Here is an 18,030-nt window from a genome sequence, read left to right on the forward strand (position 1 = left end):
CTGGTCTGGCTGTGTAGCCCACATTGGCCTGGAACTCATGATCATCCTGCCCCAGCCTCCCAAGTGCTGGGATTACAGGGGCACCAGCATGCCTGGCCCAGAACATCTACAGTTTTTGAGGAGTGTTGACTAGAGTCTGAGTTGACACTGATGCCTGGGAGTCTAAGGCACCAGCACCATGCCTTCTCAGCTAAGCTGGGAGATGGGGCCATGTAGTCCAACTCACAGCAGGTGACCTGGTCCACAGACCCACCCAGTGACTATTTTCCCAGGCCCCACATGCACAACAAAACTGGCTTTCTCTTTAGCTGGCAGACCCCTCCCTGTAAGGTCAGAGCCATGGCAGTGGGAAGGTCAAGGGGAATCCTTCAAAGTGGCTTTCTTCCTTGGGAAAGATAATAAATCCAAAACGGTCCCTTAAAAATCAGTGCCACCCACAAAGCCTTTGAGAATAAAAGTCTAGTGTTCTCCGCCATGGCCTGTGTCATCTACAAAAGCCAGATGGACCCCGGCAGATGACAGGAGCCTGGGCACAGCAGGCTTAATGAAGCCAGGTAGCATCTTTGCTAGAGCACATTGATACCACTTCCTGCACATAGGATGCAACTACCAATGTGGTCAAATCATGGAGCCATTCTTGATGTTGCTTGGTCTCTCACACCCCCTCCAAACAAATTCCATCGACCTCATATTCAAAATATAATCAGACTGATTCTCACTATGTAACACAGGCTGGCCTCAAACTCACCATCCTCCTGCCTCAGCCTTCCAAGGGCAGGGATTACAGCATGTACCACCATGCCCCGCTCGCAGAGATTTTCTTTAACTGGCTTTAAAATAGCCTATGACTCATTTTCTCTATGTCCAAAACCAGCACCGTACACATAAAAATCCTGAGAAATAGAAAATCACAGTAAATTGGATTGTGTGTTCCATAGGACCAGGGAGTGGTATTTGAATGCTTTTTTTTTGCACAGCAAAGCAAAGAACAGGGTAAAGAGAATCCTGTAGAATAGCTGGGCACAGTGGTTCACATCTGTAGTCCCAGCTACTTGGAAGGTGGAGATCAGAAGGACTGTGGTTCAAGGCCAGGCTTGGACCATCTCAATAAAAGAAACTTGGTGCACCCCTGTCTTCCTAGCTACGTGAAAGGTATAGTTAGGAGTTGTGGTTAGTGGCTGGCCCCAGGCAAAAAACAAGACCCTATCTGAAAAATAGCTTAAAGCAAAAAGGGCTGGATGTATGGCTCAAGTGGTAAAGCACTTGCCTAGTAAGTGGAAGGAAAAGTTCAAATACCAATATTGAGAGAGAGAGAGAGAAAGAGAGAATGATTATGAATTGAAAATATTTGCAAACCATATACCTGATGAGGGGCCAATATCCAAAATATATGAGGAATTCAATCCAATAAGGAAACAAAAACCTGACTAAAAATGGGCAAAAGATCTGAAGAGACACTTCTCAAAAGAAGACATCTAAGTGGTTCACAAACACATGAAAAAAATGTTCGGCATCACTAATCACCAGGGAGATGCAAATCAAAACCACAAGGAGATAAAATTTCACTCCTGTTAGAATGGCTACTATCAACGACATCAAGTGCTGGCAGGGATGTGGAGAAAGGAAAGTGTCACACACTGTTGGTGGGAATGTAAATCAGTACAGCCACTATGGAAAGAGGGTGGATGGTCCTTAAAATATTAAAGATAAAACTACCAATATGACCCAGCAATCCACTCGTGGGTATTTGTTGGAAGGAAATGAAATCAGTATCTCGAAGAGACATCCATACTCCATGTGCACTGCAGCACTACTCACAAAAGCAAGACATAGATGGGTGAAGGGATGATGAAAACGTGCCTGTGTGTACACACAATAAAACAGTATTCAGATGTGAAAAGGAATTAAATTCTATTATTTGTGACAACATGAATGAACCTAGAGGACGTTCTGTTAAGTGAAATAAGCCAGGCACAGAAAGATAAATACTGAGTGATTTGACTCAGTGTCAATAAAAAAATGTTGATCTCCCAGAAGAAGAGGGTGGAACAGTGGTTATCAGAGGCTGAGGTGCTTGGTGGGGAAATGGGGCAGTGTTAGTTAGTCAAAGGATACAAAATTCCAGATGGACAGGAAGAATAAGTTCACAAGGTCTGCAACTATACTTGCTGACAATGTATTGTAGTCTTGAAAATGCAGAGTGGATGTTAAGGGTTTTCACCGTAAAAATAACTGTGGTCATTAAGACACTTGTTAATGAGCTAGAGCTAATGACTGCACAATGCGTGTATCAAAACATCAGGTTGTATATGACAAATACACACATTTTTTGTCTGTCAATTTAACATCAATTAACACCAAGAGCTATGCAACACCTTTTCCACGACAATGGTGATGACTTTACATTCTTGGAATTCCCTTCCTCACCAAAGACCCAACTTGTCTAGTCAGAGGATCCAATAGGCCCATAAGTGGATTATTTCAGTAATGTTTTGCACAAGGAACAGAGCAACGTGGGCATTTGTGGGAAAATTTAAAAGGTGCCCCAAGCTGATTGTTTTTGCTTAATAAGAATTTCTAGATTCTTTCAGCTGAAACAACTGTGCATTCCCATCTACATTTAAATTCTTGGAGTTCAAAACAGAAAACAAAAGCAGGGTTGGAAGCGAGCGCAACCCTGTTGGGGCAGCTCGGGAAGATGGTGGGGGGGGACTTGGCTCAGGAGGGGCAGTTCTCCAGTACTTAGCACCCAGGATGCAGCAGTTCCTGAGAGTGTGTCAGTTATCCCAGAGCGCCACCCCTGGATCTCTCCCACAGGTGCTTGGCCTTCTGCTCTTTTCCATCATGTGATGAAGCAGCACGAGGCCCTCACCAGATGTGGCTGCGCAGTCTCGAACTTCTCAGCCTTCAGATGAGAACTAAACAAACCTCTCTTTCTTATAAACTATCCAGCCTCAGATATTCAGTGATAGCAACAGAAAATGGATTAAGACAGTGGGCAGACTGGGCAGGGTTTGAAAGGGAAAACTGTTAATTTAGTCTACTAAATCTTTGAATGTTTCATAAATGGTGTTGATAGTGAAAGCAGAAAAAATTGGGGGCAGGGTTGAAAGGGAAAATTAAAGAAAGTGAAATGAAATCAAAGTACCTAAGCGAGGATCACCAACAAGATTTAACAGCCTGCTGGCAACCATGCTGAAATGCTTTATTGTAATGATCACCTCTTCAGAGTAAAAGCCCTGTTTAGGTTGATAATTTTACACAGTTGTTTACATAGATGACTTCTATGAAGATATTATAGAATATGGGACAAAATCTTGGTTTTTAAAGAAAGCTTCTGGATAGCTCTTTAGAAGTGAAGAATCTTTTTCTGTGTGTTTGATATTTATTATTTATTTCTTTTTTTGAAACAAGGTCTCATTATGTAGCCTAGGCTGGTCTCAAACTCACCTTCCTCCTGCTTCAGCCTCCCAAGTACTGGGATTACAAGTGTGCACCACCATGCCTGGCAAAAATGAATCTTTTGATAAAAACAGTTCAGAGTCAACTTGCTCTCTTCCAAATAGGCAGAGCTGTATTATCCACCAATCTATTTTTAAAATGAATTTAGGATTACAAATAGCAAGCATGTGCCTTCTGCCCTAACTGCTTACCTGGGCACCAGAAATCTGGATCCCAGTTCTTCTCCCTTTGTGCTGCAGGATGCCCGTTTTCTTCTCGAGAGGTGAAGCCCTTGGATATGGAGGGTGAATGCCCCACTCTCCAGGGAGGATCACCACTGCTCAGAGACACAGGGCCTCCTGGGGGCCAGGCCTGGCCTCTCACAGCCTTCCGGTCCTCACCTTCCTCCTTGGAGTCTGTGTTCCTGGAGCTCAGACACCTCATCTGAGACACAGAGCTCACCTCCTTCATTCTCATCACGCGGTCAGAGTCCGCCCTCCTCGGAGGGGCTGCCAGCCTCTCTTGTAAACTCTCAATCACTTTGGAAGGGCTTCGGAACCTTTTTTCTGAGCCTGCCACACTTGAGGTCCTTTCTATAAAATGGAATAAAGTGGACCTGAAGGGTGGCTTTGCCCCCACATCCTTTTCCTCAAAGGACCTGGCCTCTCTGGGTCTGGGCTGAGGTTCAGGGCTCATAGCTTGCTTGGCAGGGACCCTATCCACATCTGAGGGCTCAGAAGTCTGGGGTGCCCTTTCCCCTACAAACAGGGGGCTTTGGGTCCAGCCGCACTTTCTCCTGCTATAGAAGGCATCAGTGGTCACTGGGGGAATACCTGATGGTTCTGGGCTAGGCAGTGACTGTTCCATGAGTGACTCAGGGCTGCAGGCATTTGCATCAGGCTCAGGTGGTTGGCTCTGTCCTGCTTTCTTGGCACCCGGCAGGAGGGACTCCACAGCCACCTCAATGCCCAGGATCCTCTCGGCCCTCGCCTGCAGGGACTCGCTTGGGGGGATTTCCATTGCATTCCTTCCTCCCAAAGCCTCCTCGAGCTCAGTGACATTCTGCTTGTGTCCTGTTGTGAGCCCCACAGAGCGCAGGTCTGGTGCTGAGAGGCCTTGGGTTTTGTTAGTAAGCGACAGTGCGACCACTGTGCCCATCTCTTCACCACTATCTACCTCCAGAGGGACCACTCTGCTCAGTGGCACAGAGCCTAAAGCTTCTGTGAGTTCAGTGAATTCCCAGCTTTCCAGGGGCTCCCTTGGTTCAGCCAGAGAGGATGGAGTTGCTGGTTTTGTGGCCATGGTTCTTTTCACAGGACCTGGACTGACCACTAGCTCATACATCCCATTCACAACCTCCTGCTTCCGCTGCTGCTGCTCTGCCATCACACTTTCAGTTACCCACTGGAAGGGGTCACCTCTGCTGTCTTTTACCTGCGAGGCACCAGGGGACAGAGGACCATCATGCTGGCAAGGCTTTGGCTCCTCACTCCAGCTCTCAGACTTACTTTTAACTCTTCCCACCTGAAACCCAGGGTCCTCTGGCGCTGACACCCTTGGCTGCTGCTCGGTTCTCCTTTCCTGGCTGCTTTCATGGTAGCCCCGGGGCCTTGGTCTACAGTCAGCCCAGTCTTCAGGCTGCTGATCTGTCTCACTATCCTCACTGCTGCTGCTGCTGCTGCTGCTGCTGCTGCTACTATTATGGCTTTCTTCCTCTTCTTGAAGCTCCTTGTTGAAACTTTCTAACTGGCTTATCAGATCCCAGGGCCGACGACTAACCGGTTTCAGGAGAAACTGACCAAATAGTTGTTTGCTATTGCATGGCCCAGCTGTAGGCTCTCCTTTCACCACCTCCGGCTTGGGTGGAGAGTGGTCCCCATCTAGGCAGGGCTGACCTGAGCCCGCTTTTGGTACAGATGCCTGATTTCTAGATGAGGAAGTCCTAGAAAAAGTGCTGTTGCTGGATGGGCTGAGGGACATTTGACCCCTGAGGTTAGGAGCTTCTGGCTTCTGTGTTTGGTCACTGTCTGCTAATGTTGGGTGGAGGGGAGCTTCAGAGGCAGTGGGGTCTAAACATTTTGGGGTCAGTGCTACGTTCCTGGGCCCTTCTGGCTTTGCAGCCGGGAGGTGTTGCGGGCTTTTGGATTCTTCAGGGAAACTGGTTTGGGTTTGCTGGTCCCTGTACAGGTGGCCTGGCCACGAGCCAGAATACTTGAGTTCTCTGTGTTTTGCAAGGTGGGTGAATCTGAGGTCATTTGTTTGCTTGTCTTCCTCCGGTTCCCCCAGATTTTGTTTTGGGAATGCCATGTTTCCTGTGAGAGCCTGCAGCTCCAGGTCAGTGGAAGACATGCTCAACAGACTTTGTTCTTGCAGAGCTATGCCCTTATCAAGCCCAGGCTTTCTCGCACCACTCGGTTTTAGGTCATTGTTATTCCTATCTATACCTGGCAGATGTGCTTCTGACTTAACTGGGATGGAAACCAAACAAAATATGGTCTCGTTCACTTTTTTCTTGGAACTTTTCTTGGTCTGAATCCCAGTTTCAAACTTTCTGAGCTTTGTTTGGCTTTCATAGGTACTCTGGCCCTGTGGGTGTGGGGAGGGAGCTTGGGCCCCTGGGTGTCCGTGCTGGTCACCTCTCCTGTCAGCCTGTGGTCCTCTCATGACACAGTGGTCTCTTTGGTCAAGGAAGACTCCATTTTCTCCGTCTGTGGGGAGCTGGCTCCAAAGCCACCGAGGACTGGGGTCAGCAGAAGCCAGGCCCTGCTCGACACCTGACGTGGGTATCAGGCCCTGTGGATGTCGAAGGGCATCATCAAGTCTCATTTTCCCATGAGCTGACTCTTGGGCAGTGACAGGAGAAGAATTATATGGCCTGTCATCATGCTTCGTTTCTTCACAGAACCCTGGGGGCTGAGCTAGTTTAATGTGTCGTATCCAAGGATCATCAAAGGGGATGTACTGAACAGAGCCTTCATAGGCAGTGATGGGGTGGGAGTATCGGGGAGCCCCTTGAGGAGATCGTAGGCTTGCACTGTATTCGTTCCCAGTTCCAACTGGGCCAGAAGGAAGTGGACACCCTGATTCCACCTCCTCAGTCAGGTGCTGCTGCTGACTATGGTTGCCACTCACATGTCTGGGCACTGGATCTTCCAGGTAGGGGTTTGGGATGTGCTGGGGGGGGCGACCTGTATGAGGGTGGAGGCACATAAACTGGAGGCTCCAAGCCACAGTCTGACACTACACGCCCATGCCTGGAGTCATTACTTTTTGTCAGATAGGACCCTTGTCGGTCTGTGTGCTGGCTGTCCTGAAAGTCACTATTTTCCCCTCCCCTGGACGGATGGTGAGAGCCATAAGAAGGAGGCTTGACAGGTCTCCCGAACTTCAGCCGGGGAAATGCAGCCTTCTCAGGGTTCCTTGTGGCTTCCACATATGGTGCACAATTTGGAGGATATAGTGGCATTTTAGGGACACCTGGTAAATGGCCATCATTTAAAGGAATGGGAATTTCCATGCAAGCCAGGCTTTCAGGGGAAAGAACTCGAGGCAACGACCGGGATTTCTTTTTGTTCTGAGAAATCAGTAAATTCTCTCCTTGAACAAATGGGTACAGATCTTGAAACAGTCTCTTTCCATCACCCTCAGACATCTGTCTCCCTAATTTCCTTGACTGGTTCCAGCTTTCAAGGTTTACGTTGTGCCACTTGGCAGGACCTGACATCCTCAGCTCTTCTTCCCAAACTGCCTTCTTCATCACATGCTCTGTCCTTCCTCCAACTTCCCATGGACCCTCCCTCATGTGGACGGGCAGACTGTGGGCTTGAGCCATTCCTCTGACCTCCACGTCTTCCCGGTCCCTCAGACCCAGCAAGCTAGTGACCTCCTGTCCTCTTTTCCTGTGGGTGTGGTCGGTTCTGATCTGGGGCTGTGAGAGCCATGGTAAGGTGGGTTGACTGTAAAACCTACAAAACAAACAGAGGAACACAGATGTTAGAGACAGAATCTGGGACATCACAAGTGATCAGGTATCAGAATTCTTCCTGGTTCCCTTCAAGTGTTCCCAGTGTGCAGCAGGGAAAAACCACAGCTGGGGTAGTTCCCACACTGCTTTGATGGTGAGAATCACCCAGGGGGTGGGGGTGGGGGCTGGTTAAACAGTCACACATGCATAGTGACATTTCATTTGTTCCCTGTAAGATTACAATGAAGCTGAAGAAGTCCTCCCACCTCCTGACATTGTAGCTATTGCAACATTATGGAGCAATGCTTTACTCACGTTTGGGGTGATGCTGGAGTAAGCACCCCTACCACCCAGCCACTCATATGCAAGCATTACACAGGCAACTATGTACACACATACTTGATGATAATGAATGACTTATGCTACTAATGATCTGTGTTTATTTTTTATAAAAAAGTTTATTGGGAAGCAGTGGGCTACATTATGATGGCAGCAGCCACATGCATTTTGTTCTCTTCCTGTCTCCTGATTGCATCCAGAGGCCATGTCCAATGATTGACCTGTACCACCTAGATTTACACAATGACAAAACCACCTAATGATGCATCTCTCAGAATATCACCCTGTCATTAAGTGACACATGACTGTATGCACAATACCAAGTCTCTCTCTGTGAAAGTTGAAATTCGGTAGGCCTAGGTCTGGCCCAGGCATCTATATTTTTAACAAGTATCCAGGGGATTCTTATCTGGGTGATCTGGGAAATACTGGTAGTGCTGACTATGAGTTGGTAGGGGAGGGATTACTTTGCTGCACATTAGATTTTTCTTAGGAGCCTTTACAAAAATACACATGCTGGAATTATAGGTGTGAAATACTGTGCCACGGTGTTCTAACACATTTTGAGAAATGCTACTGTCCACACTTAATAAAGGTCAAAGATTATTTACAATAAACTCTTAGAAAACGAATGAGTAGATCGTGGGACATATTGTCAAGTTACCTTAGATAAGCCATTCCCATTTATAATCCTACCTCATAAGTAGAGGATAGCTGGTCTTGCTGGACCATCTTACCCCGACTTACAATTATTTTTTCCTTATTAGATTAGTAAAAATAACATTATTTAATTAGCATTTCTTTGATTACTGGCAAGGTCAGATTTTTCGTGTTCTTAAGTGTCATATACCACATTTTGTGGTTTCAAATTATTTCTACATCTCAGAGCCAAGCACGGTGGTACAGTCCTATAATCCTAGCACTTAGGAGGTTGAAGAGGAGGACTATGAGTTTAAGGATAGAATGAGCTACATAGTGAGTCTTGGCTGACCTTGCTACATAGTGACACAGTCTCAAAAACAAATATTTCTACAACACAGACCACTTTTCAGCTGGAAATACAGCACAGCAATGACAGTGAGGGCTGCATGGAAGGGCAGGGAATGAACTAGGCTGAAAGGGAACCATTCCCAACACACAGGTGAAGACAGCTGGTCTGAAGGAGCCCCTAGTAAAAAATTGTATCATTACTGTTCTTATTTTGCAGCTAATTCTTTGCCTTCAAAGGCAAGGGTAGATTCCAAATCACTTGGTAAGCAGCCACTTAGTGCCAAGCTTAGTTATGGGTAGAAATATTTTAAATCATTTTGAGGTAAAGCTTGTGCCACCGAGCAGCCTCAGTGCCCCTGTGCTTACTACTCACATACCGTGCAGGTGGTCAACACTGGGCATGGGAGCAGGTCACAATCTCTTTGTAGCCATCAAAGTCGGGTTTTCAACACTTTGAGTTTTGAATGGTTGGCAGAACACTGATTAGCTGGGTTCTACAAGGACTTATCATTTTGGAAGCCATTACCACTAGCTGTTTTGCAGACCCATCTGCCCAGGTGAGTGAGCCAGCCTTGCAGCTTTGGAAGCTGTGGCCCTTCCCTTAGGGACCCTGCATGACTGAGTGTGTGAAGAGACATGTAGAAGATGATCAATCCACTTGTAAGTGCTCAGTACCTCCTGGCTGTCAGGTATCAGACTCCACACAAAGTTCAAGGACAACAATATTTGCAAGTTAACAGGATACTGCAATTGTCATACACTCAACTGGGAGAAGCAAAAGGAATCCCAGGGAAGTGTGTGGTTGATTCCTTGCATCAGAAATGATCCATTTCCTTACCTCTGTTCTTAAGCTGACAACAAGCAGGCTTTATATACCACAGGTCTTTATTTAGCACCCTTCTTATCCCTCATTTGTAAAAGCATTTTCTGGAGTGCCCAACCTTATGGAGTAAGTGGCATTGTGGCTCTAGCTCACTTTATCCACTGATGCTCCCTCATTTCATGGTGAGTGTGTATTGTGCTTAGAGATGTGACTGAAATCCTAAGGTGCTATTGGTGCATATATGTGCCATGAAGATGGATAAAACAATGTAATTAGGGCAAGAATATAAACAGACTGTGACTTCCTACAGACATAATGTGGTTGGTTTTCTGTTCCACACAAAAATGTTATCGCCTTCACTTTGCCAAAAGTAATTAAAATGGCTAAGCATTCTGGGTTTAGCTTACTATTTTCATAATATACCAAAGTCCCAATTTAAGGAAAATACAAATCGTTGGGGAAATTTGAAATAATCTATTTGAAAACATAGTCCATATGACATAGAACACTACAAAGCAATTATTTAACAAATATCTATTTTGTACCTAATCTAAGCCAGGCCCTGACAGGCATAAGTGGACCCCTGTATGGTAAGAGTCGTGGTAAATGTCTCTTTCATACAAGTTATCCCATGCAGCTCTTCTACTAGCTTTGATACATGGTGTCCCTTGCAATATAAAATGCTACGCTACCTCAGCACCTGCCTGGCAAGTTGAAGGCCCTAAGTACAAACCCCAGCACTACCAAAAAAAAAAGAAAAGCTACAGATTTATATGTAGAAAACATTAACAACAAGGCTCCTCACATAAACACACTGAGTACATTGATGCAGGATGGGAAAAGATAAGGCAGCAAAGTGGAAGGTGAGAGGCTACATCAACTGTGTTACAGGTTCAGTGGGACCAGCAGGGTCTTTATACAGAATTCCCTGGAGAGTAGGATGGAGATAAGGCAGGAGCTAGACTTGCTAACAGCTCTGTATGTGATAACAAGTGATGAGGCCAACAAAATAACTAACAAAGAAACTTCCTCAAAAATATTTAGAATAAGAAAGAACATGTGAAAAACGTGTCAAAGAGAAATTAGCAAATCTACTCACTAAATGGGGTAAGTAAGAGAAAAATTAGGAGGAATTTCTGTTAGTTCACATGACTCATTTTCAACCAAAGATAAAATACTGTCTTTTGTATTTACTGTATTATTTTATTTTTGCAAGTGAATATTGGGAAGGTCCTTGCACATTCTAGGCAAACATTCTACCACTGAGCTATTCATAGCCCCACTCTTTTTAAAATGTAAAGGTCTCATACTTAAAATGGCAATATTTGAGATGACTTTAACCAGTGTTTCACACTCTCTAAGACTATCCTCTCAGTAGATAAGGTATACCTGGGCATGCTACAGGCTAGAGCTGTGCCCAGCAGCCTAGGGCCCAGGATAAATGCACGATTTAATAAGAAATTGAGCAGAGACTTGTTGCTGCCAGATTGAATGGAAGAAGGGGGAAAGTGGTCCTCTGTGGGAAGTGAAACATAGGCATTGCAGTTAGCCCTCCTTCCTCCATGAACCAAATCTTGAACCTGGTCCTCCTGTGGGCAGCCCAAGTTAGGTCAGTCATCCTTCAATGTGAAGGTCAGGGAGGAGGTGGGGAGGTCCCACCAGTCATGCATTTCCTGGTCCCCATATCTGCAGTCCCCTCCTTCACACTGTGATGGCGTTCATACTATGGACCAGCAGGTGACTGCACATTTTGCCTCAACCTATTCTGTAAAAAGCTGCCCTCCTTCCAGAGGGTCAGTCATTCATAAATAACTGGACAAGCTGAGCATAACAGTAGCATTTGAGGCACTGCACACTTGTCCCAGGAGCAGCTTTCTTCTGTCCCCTGCCATGGCAGAAGGCATTGTGGTCATCTCTTTAGAGTGACACAAATTCACCAGCCTCAGTGTTAAGTGCTTAACAAGCTCCTCTGATTGGGTCAACCAGAAGCCTGCAATTCCATTTCTCGGCAGGCCCAAAACATTAGGGCTATTCAATAAATAATCCTGTGCAAATAACACTCTGACACAGGAGAGCAAACAGGCTAATTTTGGAAAAGGGAAATAAGAGGTCAGAAAAAGATTAAGACTGAAGTGTAAAGGTTAGCATGAATTAAAGATCAGTCAGACAGGATAGAGCTGCTCAGAAAACATAGTGGAGCAGTATCACCATTCAGCCAGCGCACTTGGAACAAGAATGGTAGGTTGCACTGGGACAGTTATAACTAGAGAATCCACAAATGTCTGCGCAGACTGCTAATACTGTTATGCCTGCTTTCTCTAATGTCACAATAAATGACTGCAGATGACAAATAGTGTACCTGCAGACTATTTCAGGATGCTATTTCTTGTTTTTCTTTTTTTAGATACACAAACTTAATAATGGGTCTGGAAGAAAAAGCAAAATATGTTTTTGGACATTTAAAAGATGCACAGTTTAGACACCTGGATGAGGGGCATAGGAAACTAACGTAAAGGCACAAAGGTTGTCATTGTGCCCAGTGGTAACTAAGTGGGGTATATCTTGGAAAAACAACTGCTGATAGTACCCAAAGAACAGTTACTTAACATCACAGGTCTGGATGCCTGAGCATGGCTCCAGGCTCTACAAAGATGAGCTCAGAATGGGAAAAGAGGCATTTGGAAGCCATCCCTGCAGCAGTACCAACTTGCTATGACACAGAGCCATAATGTTTTTAAAACATTTTTAAAAAACTGATGGCAGGAAATGAACCCGAATTGCTCCTTTGTGGGTACCAACAGTTTCATGTATCATCTTTGTAACAGGGCTGTCACAGACTTTTGATTTTGTAATGTCTAGTAAAGACCATTTGGATGTGCAAGGTGAACCACAGACTGCATTCATGAGGCATGACCTCAGGGACAGGTGTTTGGAATTGCTGCTTGCTTTTTTTTATCAATTAGTGAATTTACTGTGGGTGCTGCTATGAAAGATTGAACATCTTAGAAACTGTGATGATAATTCTAATATTACAGGACATCTCTAATCTGAAAATCCAAAATGCTCCAGAGTCTGAAGCTTTTGGAGCAAACTTTGGATTTTTGGATTCAGGGCATGCAGCCAGTAAAGCCTAAGCAAATATTCCTCCTACCCCCACCCCTACCCCCAACCCCACCACCAGCTCCAACCAAAAAAAAAAAAAAAATTCTGAAATCTGAAACTCTGCTGGTCCCAAGAATTTTGGATAAGAGATACTCAACCTTTTTTGTATGTAATAAAATCATGGACTAGGAAAACCACTCACTGAAGGAGGACTTCTTTTCCTTCTTCCCTTTTCAATGCTGGGGATGGAACCCAGGGCCTTGGGCATATGCTAGTCAAGCTCTCTACCACTGAGCCACAACCCCAGCCCTGAAGCAGGTACATCTGAAGCTCTCATTCACAGGGACCACCTGATAGATGTACTCACAGAGCACAAGAAAAGAGAAGCAGTAGAGAGGGTAGGAACGCAAATGAAAGAAGGAACCAAGATCTGCATGGAAGGAAAAGAAAAATAACAATATGGAGACGTGGTGGGTGGGATGTGTTGGATGGATGTCACTGGCTGTGCACTGCACTGTACTCAGTGGAGAATGCTAGACACCAACAGGGAAGAGTGCAGCAACATTGTGGGAGTGTGAGAGCCTCTGCCCTGGTGCAGGATTAAATGCCAACACCACACTTTCTGACCATGTGCCTTCTGTGACATCCTAACCTCTCTTCCTCTGATGCCTCACGTGTATGGAGGAGATAGAAATAATCCTGCTTTTTGGAGTTTGTTGGGAGGAAGTAAATGAGATAATATACTTAAAGCATTTACCAAAGCATCTAACACATTCAAACTTGTTTTTTTTTAATTTTTTTAGCTACTGTTGCTATTATTCGCTCAACTGCAATAAGGTCTCAGTGGACAGGTAATGCTGAACCTTTTTTCTTGCATTTTGGGGAAGGAGGTGCAGGAGAGCACATGGGAAAGAGAAGAGTTGTTGTACTGATGTGATGATTATTTGAGATTAGCATTGTTTTTTCCTAAATTTTAATTCATAGGTCTTCACAATAATAGGAAGTGATGATCCTATTGACTGTCATAACAAGATGCTGCTCCTCCCAGGCATGGCTGGTCTCTAAGAAAGAAGCTGCACCCTTTCCCTCAATGACAATGAAAAACAGACCAATATTTGGTTTGTTAAAAACAAAACAGGAAGAGCAAGCTCCCATCCATTTGTTCTCATATAAATCTAAAAAGTAGTCAGACCATTTTTAATAAGGATGTAACAGATTCTTACCAAGATAAACTATTTTTACTAGCATAGTCCATTCAGTGCCAACTGTAGACATTAAAAAAACCCACTCTAGCTTCTCACTTCCTCTCACATTTCTACCTCCACCCTCACTTCCAGTTATCACTCACTGAGTCGACAAGTATTTATGGAGTTTTCTCTGTGCCTCTGACCTGCTATTCTTTGGAAGCTAAGCTCAGAGTACGAAGGAGTGGGGAAGGCAGACACTAGGATGCATATACCAGAGAGCTTGAGAGGCACTGAAGAAGACCCTTGTACTCTTTCTTGTCACCACACCTAAGGGAAGACACCTAATGAGCCTGTGACCCCACAGCTGGTACATGGCAGCACATCAATGAGATTTCCAGGTTAGACTCTTCCTTCTTCGTCAAGAACTCAGATATCATCTTAGAAGCAGAGCAACAGGACCTAAAGACTCAATTGGGTTGCATGAAGCTTGTGTCTCCCATTCTTACCATCTGCCATCTCTTGCACAGGTATTTCCCAGCTCCCCAAACTCACCCAGTTCTCTAGCTAAAGAACATCCCCATGGACAAGGCTCCTTTTGGTGATGTCATGGCTGCCAAGACATATGCAGTCTCAGCTGCGTTGCTGCTGCAGTCTTCCCCTAACTCTGGAAATACTTTCTCATTGCTGTGTTTTTCCCGCATCCTGTTGGGAAAAGTCGGTTGGTGATGGCAAAGCCATATGACAGCATGTGCCAGAGGATGAGGACCCAGACACTTCTGGAAGGTTTTGCTGCTTCTGAATAAGAACAAAGTGCCCCAGAGAAAAGGCATCCACAAAGATGGGTAAACGGAAGGCCTGACTCTAAGTGAGCTCAGGAGCATGCCAGCTCAAGAATCCACACTTCCAGGGAAGAAGCCAAGACAGCAATCCTGACACTTAAGCTAAAAGACAAATAGTGTGTGTTGGTTTGTAATTTTGTAAAGAGAAAGAGATACAAAGAAACAGATGTTAAACTTGAAGCATTCCTTTTTTTTGGAAAACCATTCTAAGCAGGATATGATTTGAAAGAAGCTTAAAAATCCCCTGAAAATGGACTGTTTACCATATCCAGTAGCACCATCTAGAATGGATGTTTACTGATCTGATAAAAACCTCCCAAGATGAGGGCCCCAAGCCACCACATCAGAGACTCTCCCAGTTTGCTAAGTCTCTAATTAGTCACCATGGCCGCTGATGGCAGAGGTAATTACAAGTTATTCTCATGGTTAACTAACAGACTTTTTTTTTTTTTTACCAGAATTCCTGGGGCTAAGCAGAGAGAAGCCTGTTATGGTGTGACTTTGAGATTTAAACCTCGGCTATGTCAAATTATTTTACAGCTTCCTCTGATTATACTATTTTACAGGAAACACACTAAGGAAACCGTGAATGCCTGATAACAGTCTTCACATATTTTAATGGGCACTAAGTGTTATGCAGATATGGTTGCCTGCACTAGAAGCACATAGTTTTCTCTATGTACAGACAATACACAGCTTTCCCCTCATCCACGTTTCCCTTAATGTCAATTCGTGTACATGCACGTGTATACGTGCATGCATGCATGTGGACAGCAAGCTTTGGACATGGCCTGTGGGTTTCTTCTGTACCATGTAAGTGACTTTCATGCAATACCTGCTAGCACTTTCATTGGCACATTGTGTTGACAGAGTGCTCAGGGGTAGGTTAGCATCCACATCAGCTCTCCATGAGGGAAGTGACTTAAACAGAGGAACGGCCGCATCATCAGAGTTGTTCCATTATTGGTTCCATGGCCTGGAAACTCTCCCCATCCAAAGTCTTCAATGTGGGGAAGACTCCAGCATCACATCTGGTCTTCCCTTCTTCCCATGAGTGTAGGAGAGCGCACTCCTCCACCAAGGTTGAAGCACCCACCCATTGCCAACCCATCCACTCTTTTCAAAACTATAAATGGACAGAACAGGTGGTAGTAGCAGTGGGACAAGAAAGAATAAAAGTCACCCAAGCCTAAGGTTTTAGAAGGCAGCCATTGTAAAGGGAGGACTGTCTAGCAGAGGAGAAGCACAGGAACAGAGATCCAGATAGCAGACAAGGAGAGTCTGAGGTGAATGAATCCACCCCCACCTAAGACTGTCTAGAGAGACAGCAACTGCCACACCCAATGGGGACCCAGCTTTGTTACTCCCATGTCTGTGGTCCAGCTCTCTTGTTGCACTTCCTGCCCAAGGATGGTCTCTCCTTACAACAAGTCCTGCATTCTTATTCATGTGGATCCAATTCTGGCATGCAGAGAATCCACAAAGAAAGAAAACTTTTCCGCTCAGAACCACACACTCTGCCAAAAGTTCTTCTGGGCCAATGGCTGTGTCCTTCTCCTCCCTTGTTCCCTGCTTGTCCTGTAGTGTTGATATGTAAGGTGAAGCCATTGACCCTGTACCTTGCCTGCCCAGCCAAGAGGCCAATACTTTTCCCCTCATATGGGACCATTCCCAGCTAGCCTCACAAGGTCACTGGAACAACTTTTCTACCGCCGGTCCCAGGTAAGCCAGGCATTCTGAAATACATGGCAGGTATACAAACACCTAGACATCAGAGGACCAGGACTGAGTCAGCAAATTTATTTAACTAATTGGTTACTAATTGAAAAAACTGCAACAGGAATTAGCCAAGTCAGAGACATGTTATCAGTTTTCAGAAAGCTGACAATCCTGGAGGCCCAGGGAAAGTACTGGAAGAATTAATGGGAATGAGTGATTTCCATGGAAGGAACCCAAAGAAGTGGGACAGATGAAGTGAAGTTTCCAGTAGGAGGCAGATTGGAGAGGGAGTGGGAGCACAAGGTGACCCCATGTGACTAGAACTCTGGTAACAGGAAGGGCCTCAGGAAGGGCGGGTTGGTGGGGTTTGAGGAAGGTGGCCTGTAGAGCATGCTAGAGCAGGGTCCTCAGTATGGGCAACAAAGCCAGGGCAGGCCCCTAGGAGAGGGTCACACCATTAGGGGTTAGAGCCCACCTTCTGTACTTTCCAGCCATAAGAAGGAGGGTCCCACACATTAACATGTAGCTGTGGAAAATGAGTTTTCTCTACTCATTAATTTGAATAGGCTGTGTACAAAAGAGCATTGACCTTTGGTTCCTGTCTTTACCATGAGAGCATGACAGCCGTTTAGCAATTTGGCACATTCTTTACCTCTCTGCATGTCAGAACCATCACTCTTCTTCCATCTTGGATGTCAGTATCACTTGAACTGGCAACAAAGCTCAGAGTATAGCATTCTCAGCAAGTGAAGAAACAGGTAAGCAGCATGTTTGGCAATCAAGTTAAAAAGCCCGTGGCTGACATTCCAGTCAAGCCCTAAGTCATGGACAACACTACCTTGCATTTTAAGCAGTCCTTAACAAGGGCCACAGACGAGCAAAACCATATATATTACCTAATGTGGGTATGGAACCATGCATTCCTTCTACAGCTCCCCAGACAGGAAAGGACACAGCCATGCCTGCCAGGGGAGGGTAGAGGACAAGAAAGTGATAAGAGAGTCCATCACAGGGCCGCTGAAGAGGAGCTCATAGAATTGAGGACCCTTTCAAACTGAACTTGGCCTCATACAGGAAAAATGGCCAGGCCTGGTATTGCGGGTAGCAATCACTGGCATCAGGCAGCCCAGAGTTTGTAGCTAAGCTGGGTTCCCTTTCTTGTCAATCTGAATGGCCCTGGATAAGCCACTAACATTCTTGGGGACTTGCATTTTTCAGCTATAAAACACTATTACCAATAGAACTGTGTCTCCACAAACTGCCAGAATTAAACAAGATCTCTCTCTGTAACCTTCTAAACCACCTTAATCTCCACCTTTGCTAGGGTGCTAGTGGGATGCTGAGGACCTGCCCTAGGTGTAGGGACCCACTCCAGGTCAGACCTCAACCCACCAGGGAGCCAGCATTAGAGAAGCCTATGACTCTTCCCAGTCCCCAGATGGCTTGGAGTTGGACAGGGCTATCCTGGGCCCCATGTGCCCCCTAGACCTGGAAACCAGCCCAACAGAGGTCACTGTGTAGGACAGGACGGGCAGCAAGACCACAGCTGTGCTTGTCAAGTGACCAAAGGCTGGGAGCTGGCAGAGCACATTCATTCCAGATCCAGAATTCACATTAGCCATCATG

General features: G+C 45.5%; 1 pseudogene; it reads right to left on the bottom strand.

The window, feature by feature from the left end:
• The window catches only part of LOC141417463 (junctional cadherin 5-associated protein-like), a 240,078-nt pseudogene that overhangs the window by 204,992 nt on the left and 17,056 nt on the right, over positions 1-18,030 (bottom strand).

This window comes from Castor canadensis, chromosome 15 (genome assembly GCF_047511655.1).
Source record: "Castor canadensis chromosome 15, mCasCan1.hap1v2, whole genome shotgun sequence".
In the NCBI taxonomy this organism is placed as follows: domain Eukaryota; kingdom Metazoa; phylum Chordata; class Mammalia; order Rodentia; family Castoridae; genus Castor; species Castor canadensis.